The sequence below is a fragment of the Astatotilapia calliptera genome, chromosome 19 (assembly GCF_964374335.1).
Source record: "Astatotilapia calliptera chromosome 19, fAstCal68.1, whole genome shotgun sequence".
In the NCBI taxonomy this organism is placed as follows: domain Eukaryota; kingdom Metazoa; phylum Chordata; class Actinopteri; order Cichliformes; family Cichlidae; genus Astatotilapia; species Astatotilapia calliptera.
In genome coordinates this window covers 11917067-11938508 of record NC_137440.1, presented here as the reverse complement: position 1 = coordinate 11938508, position 21442 = coordinate 11917067, and the positions used below count along the sequence as shown (strand labels likewise).

Here is a 21442-nt window from a genome sequence, read left to right as displayed (position 1 = left end):
TGGCAATCTGAGCAGGGTAATCTGGATACTAGCTGCTGAGCCGCTCTCTTTCTCCGTCCTGCGTCAGCCATGTGCTGAAACATTTCCCTCCATTTTTTTGTCCTGCGGTTTACGGCTTACATTTCCAGGAGATTTGTTTGAGGCTATGAACAAACACTGGAAACACCTCAAGTGGATTTGAAACTAATATGAAGCCTAATCAGAGAACGGCGGGCGAACGCACTCAATCGGCACAAAGTCCCACCAACCAGAGGCAAAAATGGCAGCGGAGGAAGGAGATGATGTTCAGGCGCCATGAAGAATCCAATACACCATTGTAATTTTACAGACTGGTCCATTAACATTTTTGGTTTGTGGGTTTTATCCGCACTAATAAATGCAAAGCATTACAGATTCTTGGCCTTTTTAATGGGCTACCAGCAGCTCTGATAGTACCAGCAGAAGCTTTCCTTTTCTCTGACAGCCTCTGGTGTTTCTCGTTGTTTGTAATTCTTCCCCAATTTATTGGTTGTCTCTTAATATCAGCCCTGATTCCACAGTAAACAGACAGAATGAAATATGGCAATATTATTACTGCGCTGTTTGCCAGAATGGTAGGAAAGAGTTCCTCCGAGTCATCCAAAGTAAACACGATGATTTAATGATCTTCGCAGGTATATTTTTTTGTGTATTTTGAAAGCAGCCTTGCCTTAAAACCAAATAAATGTCAGTGCTTTTCCGACTTTGAAGCCAAATCTTTTGGATGTTCTGTTCTTACTTGTTTGTGTACAGGGGATTGGACTTTCAGGAAAATCTATAACCACGTGTGTAATTTCCAGATTTAGGTTTTGAAAATCAACTAAAAAAAACAAACAGCTAAAACAGGATTTTGATCTTGACGACAGCACAGTGGGCTGGATTATTAAGACGATAATAGTGCAAACATATAACCTATACTTCACCCTGCACACAGAATCAGCTGTGTTTTATCAAAAATGCAGATTGCCTAAAACGTTGGCGAACGTTCAGGTCAACTGGTCGCAAAGAGGTGCTGCGGCAAAAACACTGCCATGATTCTCCGTGGTTGCTTTGAGCACTCGCAGATTGTTGTGATCACCCACAGCTTGCACACTGAACACATTGACTTGTCTGCAAACACTCACTAACAACTAAGCACGCAGTAGTAAAACTTGAAAAAGTGCAACGGAAACTGGAAATGCACCATGTTTGCCTTCAAAGTAAAAGCTGTGCATTAACACTTCAGCACATTTCAAAAGTCACAACTTTTATTTTGAAGGCAAAATAAAGTTTGACTACCACTCGGAGAGCAGCTGGCAAGCGCTGGTAGACAATTTCGCGTGTTCAATGCAAACTATAGGCAACTGCAGCAATGTGCGCGCAACCAAAGCAACTGCAACAAGGCTTTTTCCAACCTGTCAGGCTGCTCTCCACATCTGCTCGAGCCCCTCTCTCAACCTGAACATGCTTTTTTCTCTGGCAGCTGGAGGTTGATCTCTGACTGGTCTTTGCAAGTGGGGGCTTTAACAATAGGTTTCACCATCAACCTCATCAACTGGTGGGAGATTCTCAGTGTGACTGGGATCATGCAGTGTCACCATTGTCACACGTCCAAAAAGGTGGATAAGTTAATGTAACGTGGCTCGTCCATGTGTCTGCAAAACCTCAATATTTGTTCCCTTATTTCTTTTAAACTTTCTCCACTGTCACTTATTATAATCACTATTTTCTTGTTAATGAAAATATGAGTTTGATCGAGATTAAAGTTTGACAAAACAAAATTAAAGACTACTCGTCTAACTTTTTGTCTATTTCTTACTTACATCTTACTGCACTCGTAACATATTCATATACCAACACTTCAAAGCCATATCTGCACTTTTTATTGTGTTCTTGGTGTGTTTTCTTAGCTTGGCATGTCCAGCTTTTTCCACTTCTTCTCTCCAACACAGGAACTTGAGACTTCTTCGTCTTCCTCTTTGAAACTGTGTTGAGGAAATTCTGTGTTTTACAGCTCCAAATTTTCCACCACACAGATACCGCACCTTTGGTCCAGTAACTCAGGATGCAGCTTTTAAACTGACTGACTGAGTTTCAAAAACACGATTTTAAATGTACCCTCCAGTGGCACTCCTCCAAACGTCTGCCCAGGTGATTGTACTGGACATAATGTTCACAGTGAGGGGAGAATAACACAACTAGATGGCTCAGCTTGGCCTCGGGGCTTTGGGACTCTCTGGATTTCCAAATTGCTTGGTGTGCGAGTCCCTTTAAGAGTTTCCACAGATGTGTGAGATATATAATCCATCGCTGGCTCTGGGCATCATGTCGGTTGCCTCCTATCAAAACTCCCCGCGCCCCTCAACATCGTTCAGCCAACAGTCAACCTGATCCTGACCAGAATAGAGCGGACCGAACTCCCTCGACCCCCTTTTTCACACATTTTCATCCAGGCTGAGATCGCTCGGCTGCAGCTCTGTCGACACTGAGCGGGCTTTGGGGGAGAAGACTCCCTGTAGAGTTTTGAATTATGCTTCAACTTGCAGGCTTAAGGCAGATATTAAAGAAACTGAAAGTCCTTCCACATTCTGCGTGCAAACGTAGTATAAACAAACTCTGTCAATAACTCAGCTCAGTAAATTTTCCATGTTCCAAAGTGTTTAAAAGTCGCTGGTTGCAAAGAACAAATAAAAGGGGAAAATAATGTTTTCAGCAGATTTTCATATGGACATTTAAGAGCTGCAGATGTCCTCAGTTCTGTTTTTTCTTCTTTGGCTATTTCTCCCCATTTTTGTTGCTGCGTGAAAGAGAGGGAGGCATGATGGGAAATGAAGCTGCGACCTGTCAGCTCCGTTTCATGCACATTCACGGATTTAACAGGTAATGCTTGACAGAGCTTTCCCCCCATGTTGAACACGATCCTGGTGATTCACATGATGAGATGTTATGTTGTCTCGCTCACAGCTTCGGGCAGATGTATAACAACCAGCAGTCAACATGGCTGTTGCTTATTACCGCTGAGACTGCCCAGTATCTGCTGCTCGGTGCCTCTGCATGTTGTAAGCTGACATTCTGCAGTTGCATTTCATACTGAAGACAGCTTGAAACATTTTTGAGATTCATAAACTGCAGGTGCAAAATTTGTTTGGAGCAAAGAGAGCTTGCGCACTTCTTTCCTTAGGAGATTTGAAGCACACGCTTGACTTAAATATTACATTAATTTTTGGACATTTCTCTAAAACATGTTGAAAACATGGCAGTTGTTTCATGCCACGCCTCATAATAACCAGCGCTGGAATAACCCACTTGCTCACCCACTGTTTCCACAATCTGTGTTGCCCAGGGTACCAGATACCAACCAGCTAAGCCACCAGTCCTGGTGACTGAGTGAGATAAACAACAACCGTGTCAACAATAAGACAAAACAGAGCAAAACAGAGCAGCGCTAGCAACCAGCATCTGGGCAGCAACCATCGTTCCCATCCCAAAACAGTCAAATGTCACATGTCTGAACGATTTCAGACCTGTGGCACTCACCCCCATTCCCGCCAAATGCCTGGAGAGACTGGTCATTAAACACATCAGAGCTGCTTTTCCACCATCCCTGGACTCGCACCAGTTTGCATACAGGGAGAACCGGTCAACCGAGGATGCGATCGCCACAGTGCTGCACACATTACTGAAGCACTTGGAACACAGGAACACCTATGCACGGCTCCTCTTTGTAGACTACAGCTCGGCTTTTAATACCATCCGGCCATACAAACTCCGTCCCAAACTCCACCAACTGGGACTTAACTCCTCTCTGTGCAACTGGATTGTGGACTTCCTCACTAACCGTAGACAGAGTGTCAGAGTGGGTAAGAACACCTCTTCCACCCTTGTGGTCAACACCGGTGCCCCTCAGGGGTGTGTTCTGAGCCCTCTGCTATACACTCTCTTCACCCATGACTGTATTTCCTCCTGCGCGTCCAATCTCATTGTTAAGTTTGCAGATGACACTACAGTGCTCGGACTTATATCCAACAATGATGAGACAAACTATAGGACAGAGGTGCAACAACTAGAGTCATGGTGCCACGACAATAACTTGGTCTTAAACACCAAAAAGACCAAGGAGATCATTGTAGATTTCCGGAAGAGGGGTCATAACAACCATCTGCCTCTCTTCATTGGCAGTGAGGCGGTGGAGAGGGTGAGCAGTTTTAAATTCTTGGGGGTAACTGTGACCGAGGACCTGTCCTGGGGCAACCATATCACCTCAGTTGTACGGAAGGCCCAACAGCGCCTCTACTACCTGAGGAGACTGCGGAGCGCACACATTCCCAGATCTCTGATGTTGAACTTCTACAACTGTGCCATCAGCAGCGTTCTGACGTATGGATTTCTAGTGTGGTTCCCCAGCTGCACCAAGGCCAATCAGCAAGCACTCCAGCGGGTGGTGAAAGAAGCTGGCAGAATTATTGGAACAAGTCTGCCAGAGATCAGTAATATCTTCCCCACTCGCTGTCTGAGGAGGGTGCACAGTATCCTGCGGGACCAACATCACCCTGCGCGCCACCTTTTCCATCTGCTGCCCTCAGGGAGAAGGTACAGGTCTATACAGGCCAGAACATCCAGACTGGCCAACAGCCTGTATCCACAGGCTGTGAGGCTCCTGAACTCTCTGCCCCCCTCTCACGGACAATAACCATATCCAACTTCTTAATAGCAATGAACTGGTCTGCATTGGTGCATCATATCTTTATTCTCTTCCCCCTCCTGCCCCCCCCCCCCCCCCCCTCTTTCTTAAATAGATAACTATCATATCTGATATCATATCTCACAGTACAATAATATTGAATGGGTTGCATTGTTGTATTTTGTCATGTTTCTCAGGTCTTTGTCTGAATTTCTACGAACATTATTGCTAAGGATTGTCTTATTGCATTGGAGTCACACTGGGTTAAATATGTACACTTGGGTTTTAAGGGGTATTTATTATTTTCTTCTTTTTTTTGGGGTTGTATGGAAGCCCCAAACGCAATTTCATTGTTCTTGACAATGACAATAAATAAATAAATACTAAATACTAAATACTCTCCTGCCTGATTAAAAACAATCTTCTTCAATCTCTTTCCAATAGACTGTATATAAAAGATGGACACAGCCATGGTGACATCATCGGCATCCATATTTCCCATCCATCCACAAAATGCTAACTCCGTGCCTGTGTGGCCCAGGCCGTTCTCTCTGCACTCCTGATGCTACAGTCCTGTAGGTCCTGCCTCATTACAGCACGGTGAAAAACAAAGCTGGCTGTTGGCTCTCAGTCTTGTTTATTGCACTCTTGTGATGCTCATTACCAAAAATACAGACTAATCATTGCACCACAAAGTGATCTTGGGGCCTCTCGGTCAAGTTGGTTATCCGGGCTTGTGTAACTCGGCTGTGATCTTTATCTAAGCTGAACGATGACACGTTATGGAAATAAAGTTCCTAAAGTACTCAAAAAACAATTTAATGACCTTAAAATAGTTTTCATTTACAGCAATTGCTTGTACTAACAAACCGTAACAACCACCACGCGGAGGAAGTCTGTAATTAAACCATGGTGGTAATTTAGGCAATGAGTCTGGAGTCATTTTCGTCTTAGCATAAGTCGCCAGCATAAAACCCATCGTTTAATCTTTTTATTTCAAGGGAATAAAAATTAGAGCAACAACAAAGGTGTTTCCAGAGAGGGATTCACTTCCCCTGTCACTGATAAAAACATGTCATTGGGTTTGTGTGTGTTTGAAATCTGCTGGCACCACATAGGAAGTGGACTCTGGCAGGCGATCAGTCTTTGGAAACTGAACAGAATCTCAGATTAAAGCCTAAATGTAATCACTGGTTTCTTTCCTTTTAGTTTTCACATGTGCTTTCCTGCTAATATTTCCATTTGTTTTGTGCTCGATGCACTTTTGGTACCGGTTCCAGAAATAACCGTCTGTGATTGCTGTCATTCATCGCCGTGTGCTCAGCGGCTTGTGTGCGTGAGGACGTGGAAGCCCCACAAAAGCAGCTGAGGCTCACGAGTAAACGCGCTGATTACAGTGTGTATAGTTCACATACAACAACGCAGCCGCACATTCGTTGGTTATTTACAGTTTAAGGAGTTTATCCGCTCCTTTTTTCAACCCTTGACAGATCTGCAGAGGTGTTGCTGGGGTCATGCAGCACTCCGACGGTTCAGAGTGCACTTTGGTCTTTGACACTGAAAATGATGAATGAACTGCATTTATCTTGTGCTTTTCTTCAACCACTTGGAAACAGCATTATCTATACAGGAGGAAAATCCAGCTTGTTAAAGAGCTTCCTATTTATTTCTTCTTCCTTTTATCCATTAATGCTATTTTCAGTGATACTTAAAGTCATTCTTTAGTGATTTATCGGGTATTTTTGCAGATGGTCCAAAGGCAAATACAGATATAAGAAAGAAACCACAACATTAACAATACATTTATCATCATTTACACTTAATGAGCTGACTCCTTTAGAAAAAAAGATCCCTGGACAGTACGGTGGAGTAATACACTCTGGCATCCGAGCATCGCTCTGCTGCAGTGAAGCAACAGCACGAAAGAAACAGACCACAGAGGAAATATAAAAAGATATTAATTGAAGCCACGTTCAATACAGTAAATTTGTTACAGCCCCGCATTCCTTGAATAATAATGATTTGCGATCTTCAGTGAAATGTGTGAAACACTTTAGGAAACTAAATTGTGTTGAAGCAGGAACGAATTATCTCAGTCTCCTGTGGATTGCTTTACGATATATAAAACAACATTTAAAGCTTTACTGCAGTTTTCAGGTGTTTTGTTTTAAGAAACTTTTGTGAGCTTCAGCTCGTTTGATTTTTGTCTAGAAGTCGAGCCCAACTTTGAAGATCTACAGATTTCACATCTGTGTTTTACTTCACTCAAACGGGTGCGTAACTGCAGACGTTACTGGATAATTCCTTTTCAGCAAGGCCACCTATCTACTTATGCAATGGAGCAGTCAGCTCTAATTTATTGTTTTAAAGAAAATCCTGGAAATGGCGTAAGAGAAACAGACAGGTCGGACTTTGTTCCCCTTCGCTAGACTGTGCCGATGCTTTCACGTGGAAAATTCTTTAGAAATACGTCGAGGCAGACAAATATGGCAGCAGCCGTTAATGAGCATAACTGTTGCTTCATCTGTGAAATGCAGGTAACTATTCTCCATCTCTCGTGATCAATCACCCAGACTCAGTCGAGCTTATTTGAAAGGGCCCACATTCTTAGGAAGAGTCGATTGGGCTCATCTATGACAGGTTCACAACTGTCCAAACAACTTTCATATGATTTTTGTCCAACAATAACTCATAAATAAATTTAGATGGCACCTTTATGCCATCAGAAACTTCTTTATTCTCCATTTTTGTATAGTAAGTCAAAATGTTGCGCCACTGCTCCAAAGGTTTGGCTGTTTAAACCTCTGAGCAGCACATTTCGCTCCCTCAGGCTAAACTCGTCTCTGTTGAGATAATGTGTGTTCTTCTTAAAGTGCAGCCAACACTTTTCTTCATTTGACAGACATCACACACTGACTGGGACGGAAAGAGATACAAAATAGACCTCAACTTCAGTAGTTTCCATGGTAACTTACTGGTATTTAATTTGGCATTTATGGTAAAGTTACTTTTAGTTAATATTATATTTGTATAATATTGTGGGCAGTCTACCAGAGGCCGGGGAGCTTGAGGGTCCTGCGCAGCACCTTTGCTGTTCCTAGTACTGCGCTCTTCTGGGGGGAGATCTTAAGTCTCACTCCTGGGATCTGCTGGAGCCGCTCACCCGGCTTATGGCTCGCAATCGGTCACCGAGTGCTCCGATTGCCACTGGGACCGATATTGTTCTTTCTTCTTAATGTTCTTCATCTGCATGGCCACCACTACTATGTTTGGTTGGTTAGCCATCACCAGTCTGTGATGCCACAGGATCTTGTCTTGATGTCTGTGAAGGTTCTCAGTCATCCAGGTCATCGTAGTCAAAGGAGCTTGCAAAGAAAAGCGTCTGGACTTCTTTAAGTTACTTGAAGACGTTTCACCTCTCATCTGAGAAGCTTCTTCAGTTCTAAGGTCAAATGGTGGAGAGTCCCAGATATAAACCTAGTGGGAGTGACCCCCCACAGAGGGACAAAAGGACCCCCTGATGATCCTCTAATCGCCTGAGCCAAGGTGTGAAACTGGGTGTGGGTCCCCATCAGCCAGAGTTTCGGGTGTGTTCATTGTGAAACCTGGCCCCACCTTATCATGCGAATTCCTGAGGGCAGATGGCCCAGGATGTGAGTGGGCGTTAAGGCGTCTGGGAAGGGATCTCAAAACTGGATTATAGATGGCAGAGAGTTGGTGTCGTAAACCCCCGCCTCTGTTCAAAGATGGTCGCTCACAGTGGACATAGATGGCTTCTTTCACTCCTCTTTCAAACCATCTGTCCTCTATGTCCAAAATGTGAACATTGGCATCCTCGAAAGAGTGTCCTTTATCCTTAAGATGCAGATGGACTGCTGAGTCTTGTCCTGTGGAGGTGGCTCTTCTGTGTTGTGCCATGCGCTTGTGAAGTGGCTGTTTGGTCTCTCCAATGTAGAGGTCTGGGCATTCCTCGCTGCACTGTACAGCATACACCACATTGTTAAGTTTGTGTTTTGGCGTTTTGTCTTTCGGGTGAACCAGTTTCTGTCTGAGCGTGTTGCTGGGTCTGAAATGCACCGGGATGTCATGCTTGGAGAAAACTCTCCTGAGTTTCTCTGATACACCGGCTACATAGGGGATGACAATGTTGTTGCGTCTGTTTGAGGTACATAAACCTCAAAAGGTTGATTCTGTTCATCTGGATGTTTTCAGTGGGAGAAACGTTTCGTCATCATCCAGGTGACTTCTTCAGTCTCAGCTGACTGCAGGTTTCCAACCTTATAACTGTTTAATTTGCACAATAACTGAAACCAGCCCACTGAATGAACAATAGGCTGGGAGACCAGTTACCATTGATCAGTGTGATTCCATTCACAGAATGTCTATATTGTCATTGTCACAGGTACAAGGAAATTAAAAGTGGTCCCTGATCAGTGCATCATCCCTAAAACAATGAAAATATAAATAAAACAATACTATTCAATAAAATCAATAAATAAAATACTTAAAGTGCTAATAGGAAAAGTATGAGCACAAATTCACATACATGCTTCAGTCAGTGCATAGATCAATACCAGAGTAGCGTGATGGACATTTTTCAGTAGCAGCAGTCGGACGTGTTATTGCGGTTGGGTAAAAGTGGTGTTTGAGTGATTTGTCCTTACACTGATTGCTCTGTACAGTCTGCCCGGTACAGGTCAAACTGCCAGGATGTTTGGTATCTTTCATAATGTTCTGAGCTTTTTTAAGACAGCGGGTGTTGTGTAGATCTTCCAGTGTGACGAGAGCAGCCAGTGATCCTTTGGGCGTTGTTAAGGATCCCTTGGAGTGCTTTCCTCTGAGCCACTGTGCAGCTAGTGCACCAGATGTATATGCAATAGGTTAGAACACTCTCAATGGTGGCGCTGTAGAAGGACACCAGCAGTCTCTGTGTGATGTTATTCCTCCTGAGAATTCTCAGGAAGTCTCTGTTGGGCCTTTTTCAGCAGCTCAGAGGTGTTCGCACTCCAGGAAAGGTACTCCTCAGTGTTGACTCCCAGGAATCAAAAGTTTGCCACCCTTTCTACACAGTCGCCATTAATGATTAGTGGTGGGATCTCTGCCTAGAGAGTTGCAGAATAGCTGCAGTGCACTGTAAGAGGATCTTAGCCCAGTCATTCTCCACCAGCCAGGGGGCCGTCTCCCGTTTTGACCTCAGGACTTCCAGGCCATACTCGGCACAGATGTTTCTGCATGCTATACTGGCTACTTGGTTATGGCGTTCCATGACATCCTGCCTGCTAGCATCTTGCACCCTGCTCTTATAACAAATAGTAAATGGACTGTTTCATATAGGGCTTTGGAGCGTGATGTCACGGGGGTGGGCGTGGAAAGGATTTTGGCCTGATCCGCCATTTTGGGGGTCTAAGTAAGGAGCGAAAGCATAGCCATGGTTCGTACTTGCTGTGCGGTCGGCTGCAATGTTCGATCTTACGACCGGCACGGGAATAAGTTTGGATTGTCTTTTTATGCTTTCCCAACCTGGAAGCAACATGAAGGAGCTCATGTATCGGATATTACCAAACGAAGGCGTCTAGCCTGGATAGCAGCCGTGAGACGAGCTGATATCAAGTTCTGTTACGTCTCCAGATATCAGTTGGTGTGCTCAAGACATTTTCATTCCGGTAAGTTCTAAATATGTTCACATCACACTTTATAGCTGAATAATATCATCGTTGGTGGTCTCAGAAGTTATAGAAATTGCGATCAAACATAGAATGGAGTGACTTGATTGGTTGATGTAAAGACAATAAATGAAATGAGACAGGAAGGACACAAATTGGCGTTAATAATTTACCCGATTATCAATGTGTTAACTTGCATGTACTTTACAATTATGGGCATATAATATGATAACGATATTTTAGCAGTTAAATGATAAATGTGTAACATTAATTATGGTGGGGGGTGGAAAATGGCTATTTCACTCGGTGCACTCCAGCTGACTTACTTTGACGACGTACTCAGAGTTTGGCGGCTTGAAAATAGCCAAATCTTGCACCCAGCCATTTGTAAATTGGATGTGCGCCTCCAGTGACTTGTAATTACGAAACTGGTTCGCTGTGTAAGCGCTTACTCCACAAACAAGATACGTGAAGATATCGGGGTAGGACAGTGGCGGTAAGTCGTCTGGGTCTTTACTCCACTGCCGTATTTCAAATGGGTACAGATTTGCGATGCACTCTATTTTTTTTCAAGTACCGCTGCTTCGCCTCTGGACGCAATCGGTCTCTATACCGTCCGTTTTCTTTTGAGCTGCTTTTAAGCATGTTTCTTATCGTCGGCGTTCCAACACAGTGTGTTTGTTTTGATTCGTAGACCCCGAAAATGGAGCTGCGCTCCCACAATGCATTGCGGCGTGACGTCAACTCCAAAGCCCTATATAGCACGTTTCTACCCTGACCTCCGATTAGCCAGGTGTCATAGGTGTGCCGGGTCCTGGGCCATATTATGGAGTGGCTTAACGCTGCCAAACGTCCAGGTCTAATTTCCTGAATACACCATTTGAATGTTATATTTGAACTGTGATTGTTCAAATATGATTGGTTCCATCATTCTAAGGTCACTGCAAAATTGTGATGTTTTGATTTTTAAGGTAAAGATCTTAAAAGTAAAGATGAATCCTGTAAAAAATACGGCACCGGCCCAAAAAGCTCGGTGTATTTAATATGTAACATGGGGAGATAGTGTTTGTTTTGCCACACTAAAAGTTAGTTACTACTTACTAAAATTTACTTAGAGTATAATTATTTCTTTATTTCCCGTAAAGACCTGATTTGCTGCTCCTTTATTCTAGTGCCTACTGTAAATATTTGTAGGTAAAATACTACAAATATATATGTAAATGTAATTACATCGAAATGAATTTTCATTTCAGGAGAAGGATGCTCTTAGTCACGGCCTGTGTTATAAAGTGTTGCTGTAGTTTTTAGCAAACACTGTTCAAACTGGAATAAATGGTGTATTCCAGCAGTTAATGTGCATTTGTACATAAAACAGTGAGTTGAAATAGGTCCAAAAACTTAGAAGTAAGAAAAATATTTTTCCAAAGACCACTTTGACATCCTGACACCAACTTGGGCTTTTTGATGTGGATGGACTCAAATGAATATTTCTCCATATTTCGCGCACACATTAAGTTTCGATCAAACACGTTTTTCACTTTCTGTCTGCACCTCATGTGCTCTGCAAAAGCATGCAGTTTCCTGTCAGTACTTTTGGGCTCAGACTCAGAGGTGGCCCTTTTAGACTATATTAAAAGCAAGTAACAATATGCACTAAATAAGCACTAACAATATATTAATTTCGTGACACCAGCTACTGATAGCTACAGCTATAAAGATCTGGGTCACATGGAAATGTGATATTTCAGGTCCTGGTTATGCAGACAAAGTGTTACTGCTGGTTTTGCTCTTCTTAGAATATCACAATTTCATCCTGTGAAATAAACCAACTTTTGACGATAATAATGATCTTAAGGAAGCACTTACCTCTTTAGTTAACAGCGTGTTCAGCTAAAGAGCACAGCACAATACTTCATACATTTTCCATTCAGAGAAATTGTGCAGACCTTAATTACTCCATAAATCTGCAGTGCAGTGAATGTGGTTGGTCTGCCATGAAGATTCATGACTGGACTCTGTTTGTTTTTCTTCGGCATAGTTATGAATTGATTAATAGATTACCCACAGCTTTTGAACGGCAGTTTAAAAATCATAGAAAAAAGTATCAGGACAGAGGAGAGGAGACAAATGATAATTCACGGTGTTTTTACACACAACGTGTCTGCTTCGAACCACAGGCACGGCCAAATAACCAAACAGCCGGTTCTTGGAATGAAACTCAACCATAGCTTGGTTTGTTTTTAAATGTGAAAACTTTCTTTGACATCTCAGTCTTTCAGATTAATCACAGGAAACAGTTGTGTGCAACTGTCAGAATTGAAAAGGAGGCAGGAGCACACTGGGGGTAATGAGTCAGTTTTTAAATGAATTATGGTCGAAGGACAATAAAAATACACACAGGTGTTTGTATGAAGGACGGGAGAAAGGATATTAGCAGAGCAATGACTCTTGTAGATAAATGTAGCAGCAGTACAAAAGTATTACGTCACATGACACAAGCCCGTCTACAAACCCATCAGTCTATAGAGATGCATTATATGTAGAATAATTCCAAAGTGAAACCAAAAGTGAACGCTAACCTTTTTTCACTTGATAAAAGTTAACGTGAGGGTTCCTGATGGTTAGGGACAAATGCAATCGCATGGCAGGATGCTGTAAACCAGGGGTGGGGAACTCCAGGCCTCGGCGGCAGGTGTCCTGCAGGTTTTAGATCTCACCCTGGGTCAGCACACCTGATGATTCGTTTATTACCAGGCCTCTGGAGAACTTCAAGACATGTTGAGGAGGTCATTTATCCATTTAAATCAGCTGTGCTGGATCAAGGACACATCTAAAACCTGCAGGACACCGGCCCTCGAGGCCCGGAGTTCGACACCTGTGCTGTAAACGGACCAAACTTCAGCCAGCAGAACAACTGAGATAATCCATCTACAATACGAGGTTAGTCATTAATGTACTGCTGCATGGGCTGAGCTGTAGCTACGTTGTAAGGGTTTAAAAACTGAGCTTTAAAATGACCAGTGGTAATAAAAACTGAGAGAGGCCGACAGTAATCACTGACTGTTTTGGGGGCTTGTTCATATTAAATAGAACAAAATACAAAGCATTAAAATGTGTTAAAAACACAACAGCCTTAATAAAGAGAGTAGTTTGGACCTGGAAGCAGGGTCCATACGTCATCAATTGACAACCAAATAATCACAGCATCCATTAACTGGCATGTTTTTATTGCTGGCAACCTTAAATCATCAGACTTAAACAAAGCAGAGGATGAGAGAGTTACTTATTCAAACTCCTGAAGGTTGAAGTATCCTCAAGGCTCCAAGAATTCCCTCGACATCCATCGTCTTCTCTCTGGATATCGTAAGTTACTCAGTGACTAAATTTGGAGCCTTAATAAGAGTGCTGGCCATCATTCTAAAAAGCTGCGTGCACAGGATCTGAAGGTTTCTGATTATTATGTCTATTCAATCTGACTTGAACAGAATTCTCTTTTGTTTCTTTACAAAAATGCAGAATGAAGGCTCTTGGTTGATGTTCAGCGCTGATACTCTGTGTTCCAAAGATCTTTGTCTTCTTAAAAAGGACAATTACAGCAGGATCTATGCAAGAAAAATAAATAACCGTTAATTCATTATGGCAAGATTTGCATGTGGGGAGCATCTGGACTTTTTGAAGTGACTTCAAATATAAAGCCTTCGGGGGTGGAATTAAATACTGTTCACATGTAGTGCAACAGTGTGAACAGTCATGAAGCCAACGCTCCACATGGTGAACTTGCTAAATGTCCCTGCCGTTAAGTTTAAACAGGAAAACTCATATTTTAAAAAATGCCTCATGCAGTGTTGTTTTAAATAAATTGTTCTGCATCTGGTCCTGGGGTGCAAAGACCTCCATGCCTATCATGTTGTCACGACCAAAGACAATATGAAACGGTGTGTACCTGCAGCTTATGACTGTTATTTATTAGATGAAGCTTCATCCTGATGGCTTTTAAACATTCACATCTGGATGGTTAAAAATACACCCCAGACTACATCTCCACAGCTGCAGCAAACAGTGGACAGGAGACATGCAACATTAATTATCTGAACATTTGCACGGTAGATAAATAGGACTAATTACTTGCATGCACAGTTACAATACTGCAATGCCATTTATTAAATGAAAGTCCCGCGTTTCTGTGAATAATGAACGGATTTTCATGCCCAAGTAGATTTGACAGGTAAAACTAAGCTCATTGTTCTCTAAGTGAGGAAGTTTTAAATGTTTATAAATGTTTAACGCATTTATCTCGTTAAATATCTTTTGTTTCCCTCTTCCTAACTCGCAGCAACCAGTTTTGGGCAGGGTCACAAACTGAGGCCGGATACACAGGGAAGGCTTAGAGGTGGAAAAGCTGAGTGTCTGATGTTGGCAAGACAGCAAGTGGATGAATCGTGTAAACATGTTAGACCTTAATGCAAGGTGAGCAGTGCCTCCAGTGTCTAAGCAAGAAGTATGGCTGAATACGTCGCGATCGTGGCTCAAGAGTTCGGAGTTCGCCTTGTAATCGGAAGGTTGCAGGTTCGAGCCCCGGCTTGGACAGTCTCGGTCGTTGTGTCCTTGGGCAAGACACTTCACCCGTTGCCTACTGGTGGTGGTCAGAGGGCCCGGTGGCGCCAGTGTCCGGCAGCCTCGCCTCTGTCAGTGCGCCCCAGGGTGGCTGTGGCTACAATGTAGCTGCCATCACCAGTGTGTGAATGTGTGTGTGAATGTGTGTGTGAATGGGTGGATGACTGAGTGTGTAAAGCGCTTTAGGGTCCTTAAGGACTAGTAAAGCGCTATATAAATACAGGCCATTTACCATTATGAGTGCTGAGGTTTCCTCTTTATGGCTCTTATAGACGATAAATAAAAACACAATAGAAGATCTTAAAGCCCACCAACAAAGCTGAAGTGGAACCACGGTTTCCTCACACAATCACATCCTGCTGGATGTTAAGCTTACACTATCAGTGTAGTATACTACTGTAGTACTGGCAGTTTATTTAAATAGTTTAACAGAAAAAGACCATCTGAAAACAGCACTCCACACAAATGTCATTGCAACAGAGGAATCTAAAGTCGTTGACTTCGAGTCCTTACGAACGGTCATGATAGAAAGAAGGAACACCTGCTTCCAAATCTGCATTTTTGCATTTCAGGATATCACAAAAAAGCAAAAACAAGAACAAATAAAATTTCAGATGAACAACGGCATGTGCCGTTTTACACCGTGTCGTTATTTAACGAAATAGAAAGGAGTGTAAGCAGCAGCCAGCACTTTGCACTTGATCAGCTGATCATCTAATAAAAGCAGATGCGTTGGTAGTTTGCATGTCTGGAGGATTCAGGTGTGTGCAGAGCCGACATCAGGAGTGATTTTATTTTGCTGCCCATCAGTCTGGGCACGGCTTTCAGACCATCTGAAGTGCAAAACATTCAGCAATTTGTCAGTATTCCCAGGAGTGGACATCCCAGCAAATTCACCCAAAGGTCAGACTGCAAAAAATCCAAGAGTTCCTCTGTGTGCCAAAGTGTTTTAGAGTCGAGGCCATCTGTCCAACAGTTAAAGCTTGACCAACACTGGGTCATAAAATAGGACAACGATCCCGAGCATAGTCGCAAATCTACTAGAGAAAGGATCAAGGAGGGAGTCAAGGTGCTGCAACAGCCCAACCAAACCCCAGATCTCTGCTGTAAAGGGATCATCAAGTGTTCACAAACCTCAATAACCTGAAGCAGCATTTGCAACATAACGCTGTGGGAGACTGTGGGAGAAGATATTATCTATAAGGTGATCAGTCATGGAGTGTACTTAGTTTTCCACACAGCGCTTCAGCATTTTGTTTTGCAGGTTCAGACCTGCCTGGCAAGGCTTCAGTTGGTCCAGAATGCTGCAGCTCATCTTCTGACACGTATTAAAGGACGTGAACACATTTCCCCGGTGCTCGCCTCTCTTCATTGGCTCCCTGTCCGCACAATTAACTTTAAAATTTTATTGTTGACCTACAAAGCCCTGAATGGACAGGCTCCCGGGTATTTGTCTGACCTCTTGCAGACTTATACCCCCTTTAGATCTCTTAGCTGTACCAAGGTCGAGGCTGGTTCATAGAGGCGATCGAGCATTTGCAGTCGTAGCGCCTAAGCTGTGGAATAATTTACCCCTATACATCAGACAGGCTCCCACTGTCAATCTTTTTAAACCTTATCTTAAAACGCATTTTTATTTACTGGCTTTTAATACAGCATAAGAGTTATTTGTTATTTTATTATGTATATGTTGTATTCTTGTACAGCACTTTGGTCAACGCTCCTGTTGTAATTAAATGTGCTATATAAATAATTAAACCATTAAACCATTCAATAAATAAATAATTACACAGTAAGTAAATGTAGTAAGTTGTATGTTGCATAATTTAAGACCTGTCAAGAACCAGATGATTTATTTACCCTCGAAAAAGGGAAGTAAGTAAGTAAAATGTATTTTTATCGCAGTTTCATGGATAATATCACAAAGTGTTTCACAATAAAACCAGAAATAGAAATGAAAAAATAACATAAAACGATTTTAATTAATCAAAAGTTTGTTTATATAGAAAAGTCTTCAGCTGCTTTTTAAAAGAGTCTGCACAGCATAAAGACAACGATAGAGAACTCCACAGCCGTGTTGCCGTCCCAGTTTAGAAATGTGACTCAGGTGGTTAAAAGGCGGGGGGTACTTTCTTTTTCCCATCACCCTGCAGCTACACCATGGAACAGAAAAGAAGACGATGCTATTTTGACTGAGAATGTTCACACGCTGTATCTGTAGCTACTGAGCTGTAGAAACATATGCTGCACACTAAAACGCTCTTCCTCTTTGTGAATGCACCGTATGAGTAACTGGATTATAATCGTAATGAAAATAACAAGTACTTTAAAACAGAATCAGTTTTTAGTTTTTGACGTTTTAATGATTCCCTCTGATACAGTCATTAGTGTGAAATTACTTTACACACCAATTATTGTTAAGAGCTTGTAGAACCTTCTCCATTAACTAATTTAAGTTGAAAAGTTTTGGAAATGTCTCACTTTGATTGACTAAAGAAAACATGAGGTGGATTACTCACCAGTCCTGTAACAGGGGAGTGATTCGCTGCGCTTGCTTCACATGTCAAACAGAGAACACGGGCAAAGCGTTAAAACACGGCAGCTCCTCCGTTCACTCAGGAGTTTTGACATGCTGGATTAAATGCACGTCCTGCCACAGTGTTATATTGTGTTCACAAACATAACTATTGTGCCAGAAACTCCAGGCAAGAAATGTTCCCTCAGGTTTGGAGTTTTAAAGAGAGAAACCAGGAAAAGCTCTGTGCTTTGCTGCCAGCAGCGGAGAACGTCTGAAGGTGAATTGTGGGGGGAAGCAGCAGAGATATTTAAACTGACAATTACTGTATCATCTTTCCATAAAGACTCGCCTCAAGTGACTCTTTTTAATGCAAGCCAAATGTTCTGGTCACACGGCAAAATCTATGCAGAGGCTTCGGATCTGCTCTGCAAACTGGTGTCTTACCACCAGGTTACTGCATATAAAGATCAATGTGTGCTTTTTTTAAGGAGAAATATTAAGTCGATGACTTGATTATTTCAGCTTAAACACTTGCAGATTTAGTCTTTAGCTTTCATGAATTTTAAGGAAGTCATAGCTTGCAAAAGGCCGATCTCTGCTGTCCAAGACCGTCCTCTTCTGTGTGCCACGTGTCCGCGGCTGAAGTGAGGAGAGCTGCTCCTGCTGTGATCAGCAGCCATGGCTTTGAGTGGCAGATTGATTGTCGATTGGCTCCACAACTCCAAATATTGGGTGCATTTCAGCTTCAGGGCTCAGAGTTCAAACTTCACAGTGTCTGGGATTACAACATGACAGTTGTATTATCTGCTGAGTGATTGCACTAATCCAGCAGCTTTGCCGACTTTCACCCGCCCGTTTGCCCAGACGTAACTGATCACAATAAATAAAGTTTAGTGTTCTGCAACAAAGAGCTTGTCCTTATAGCAAACCACTTTATTTATCTCTTGCTTTTGCAATAAAGGATAACAGCTCCCATGGGCTCGCAGTGTGTTAATATTCATTAATGCTGCAACACTGTGAGCAATAACAATATACTTTATTTACAGTGTTGGGGAGTAACGGAATACATGTACCGCCGTTACGTATTTAAAATACAAAATATGAGTAACTGTATTCCGTTACAGTTACCGTTTAAAAAGGTGGTATTCAGAATACAGTTACTTTGTTGAAATAAATGGATTACACTGCGGTACTTTCCTGTTTCATTTTGTCGCGGGTCAGGACTGTTTGGGTTTTGTTTGACAGCTACGTGCTGTTGTTCCAGGCGGCAGCGTTACCGTTGCCATGGTTACAGGGCGACGCTCTCTCTCTCTGCGACTGTGTGTTTCCTGGGTGAGAGAGCGCCTTTTCGTTGTTGTTGTGCTAAGCTAACAGGCAGAATGCTACAAGCATAGCTCTAAAGTATGTAGCATCATGGGCAGTATAGTCCGTGTTGCAGGGAGAATGGACTGCCATACACGTTATGGGTCTGTGACCGCGAGGAGGGAGAAAAAGGGGAGTGGAAAGGTAGGAGCTGTCATCGAGGAAAAACGGGAGCTGGAAGCATGTAAATATAATAATAACCACTGCAGCCAAGAAGAGTGCCTGACGAGCCCAGTTGTAAGTAAGCTATTAAGACTCGACTGTACACTGTGTTCGTGTTTTCCTCCGAAAACAATAAGTTCCGTTGGAGCAGTCTTTCAACGCCTCTCTCTGTCTCTCGCAAGCAAACTTGACCCACACAACAATGTAAAGCTATTTTTCGGCTACGAGCCGACAGGGACCCCGCCGTATTAGTCAGAGGTCCCTTTACTACAGTCGCGGACCTTCAGTATTAGTAATAAATCACACAGCAATAGTACATTCACGTTGTTGTAAAAATCATGATAATATATTAAGTAATCCAAAGTATTCAGAATACGTTACTGTCATTGAGTAACGTAACGGAATACGTTACAGAATACATTTTGGGGCATGTATTCTGTATTCTGTAATGGAATACATTTTAAAAGTAACCTTCCCAACACTGTTTATTTACACGAAACGTGGCCCGATAGCTGCAGAGACAGCGCACCATTGTGAAACAGTAAGTTAATGTAAGGGAACAGGCCGAGACCTCTGAGTCATTGCTCTGCTTTTTAAACAAAGACCATCACTTATTTTCTATAGCAAGCAGTAAATCCTCTTTGCAGTGCAGAAACATTTCTGGAGACCTTGAGAAACAGTTGGAGCCAATCGTGTGAGCACATTGTCAGTTGTTATTCATCCCTATAGTCAATACATTAGTTCCATTGTGTTACTCCAGTATATACAGGAATAAGAAGGCATGGAAATTCAATTTTGAGATTAAGTAAACTTTAAATCTTCAATATTTAGACCTGAATGATTATGGGGAGTGTTGGATAATTGTTGCTTGATTAATTCCACTTGAAGAGCTGACGGGTTTGTTAGCTTGTGTGCAAAAGCCATGATTACCGATATAATATAACATTCCTGATGTCAAAGGGAAAATGTTGGTGTAAGATTTGTGTTTGCAGACGTCGTATGACACAAACCAGGGAACGGCATCTTTCTGCAACGGCTCTGTTTTTAGCAAAGACCAAAATGAAAAGATTTCTAATATATCTGAGAACTCTTGCTGTCATTTGGTCATTTCCAGGGGACACCTGCACCCCACCTTGTCCCAGGTCCCATCAGACCAGATCACATCAGTGCACGTGTAATGCTGGGCATACACTGTGCGATTTTTGGCCCATTTTGAGACGAGTTTTCAGTTGTGCGACCGTTTTGGGGAATCGACCCAAGTTTCGCCTTAATCATAAGTCGTGCATCGTGTAGTATACGTGGGGTAACGAGAAGCGATTAACAGAGTTGTGGACTCGAGTCACATGACTTGGACTCGAGTCAGACTCGAGTCATTAATTTTATGACTTTAGACTTGACTTGAAAAAATATTCTAAGACTTGTGACTTGACTTGAACTTTTACACCAATGACCTGGGACTTGAATTGGACTTGAACCGGTTTACTTGAAAAGACTTGATATTTCACCCCAAATATAAAATTTAACACGCATATTATATAGAAGGTGTGCACTATTAATTCAATTCATTCATTCATTTATTCAAACCACACTCCGTATGTATGAGTGCGTGAGCTGTAGCACAGCCAATCAAATTAACCAGATTTTTTTTAAAAAGAAAAAAAAAATGCTAAAAAATGCTGCAAGTAGTTATTTCTTTCAGGTACATAAACTATGAAGTAGTCAACAAAAAAACGAAATGCAATATGCAAAACATGCAAGAAGAGAATCACAGACAGAGATGGAACAATTTCCAACTTTGTCCGACAGTTGAAGTTGCATAAAGAACGGTATGTGGTGCTTCTCTTTTGCTACGATGAGATAGCTGACTTCATATAACTAGCAAACGTTGTCCAGGCTACGTTGGTGATACAGTTTTTTTATGTGTATAATATTTTTGTCATGCGATTTTAAAGCCGGTCCTACGAGCGCATCCAAGAATAACATGCAGCTTATCTCAGAACTGTCGGTGAAAATTATTCTTGGAGCTAAGTTTAATTGAGCTGTATTTTATAGAGGTGCAGTTTTCACAATTTGTTCACTATTTTGTCATGTGTTCAGAAAAACACAGATTTAAAAATCACATGGTCTAATATTTACATTTAGCATATAACTGCAACATTCTTTTTCCGTTTTTTTTTTTTTTTAAGACTCGAAAGGACTTGAAATTCAAAGTTTCAGACTTGTGACTTTACTCTGACTTTTACACCAGTGACTTGAGACTCGACTCTGACTTGAGGATTAAGACTTGAGACTTACTTGAGACTTGCAAAACAATGACTTGGTCCCACCTCTGGCGATTAACACCTCATGACAAGCTCCCGATCATCAATCATATGGTCGCAAGAAAATCAAACCTGTTTGAAATCCTCGTGAGGCTATCAATGTAATCTCTCACGCTGCGCACAC

The 21442-nt window shown here is 42.2% G+C and overlaps 1 long non-coding RNA gene across 1 annotated transcript; it reads right to left on the bottom strand.

Moving 5' to 3' along the window:
• Positions 1 to 13547: 13547 nt before the first annotated feature.
• Positions 13548 to 18135, bottom strand: LOC145422304 (uncharacterized). Its single transcript, XR_013903597.1, has 2 exons — positions 17475 to 18135; positions 13548 to 13943 (listed from the first exon to the last, which is right to left on the bottom strand). It is a non-coding gene; the product is annotated as an uncharacterized LOC145422304 (long non-coding RNA).
• Between the last annotated feature and the right edge of the window lie 3307 nt (positions 18136 to 21442).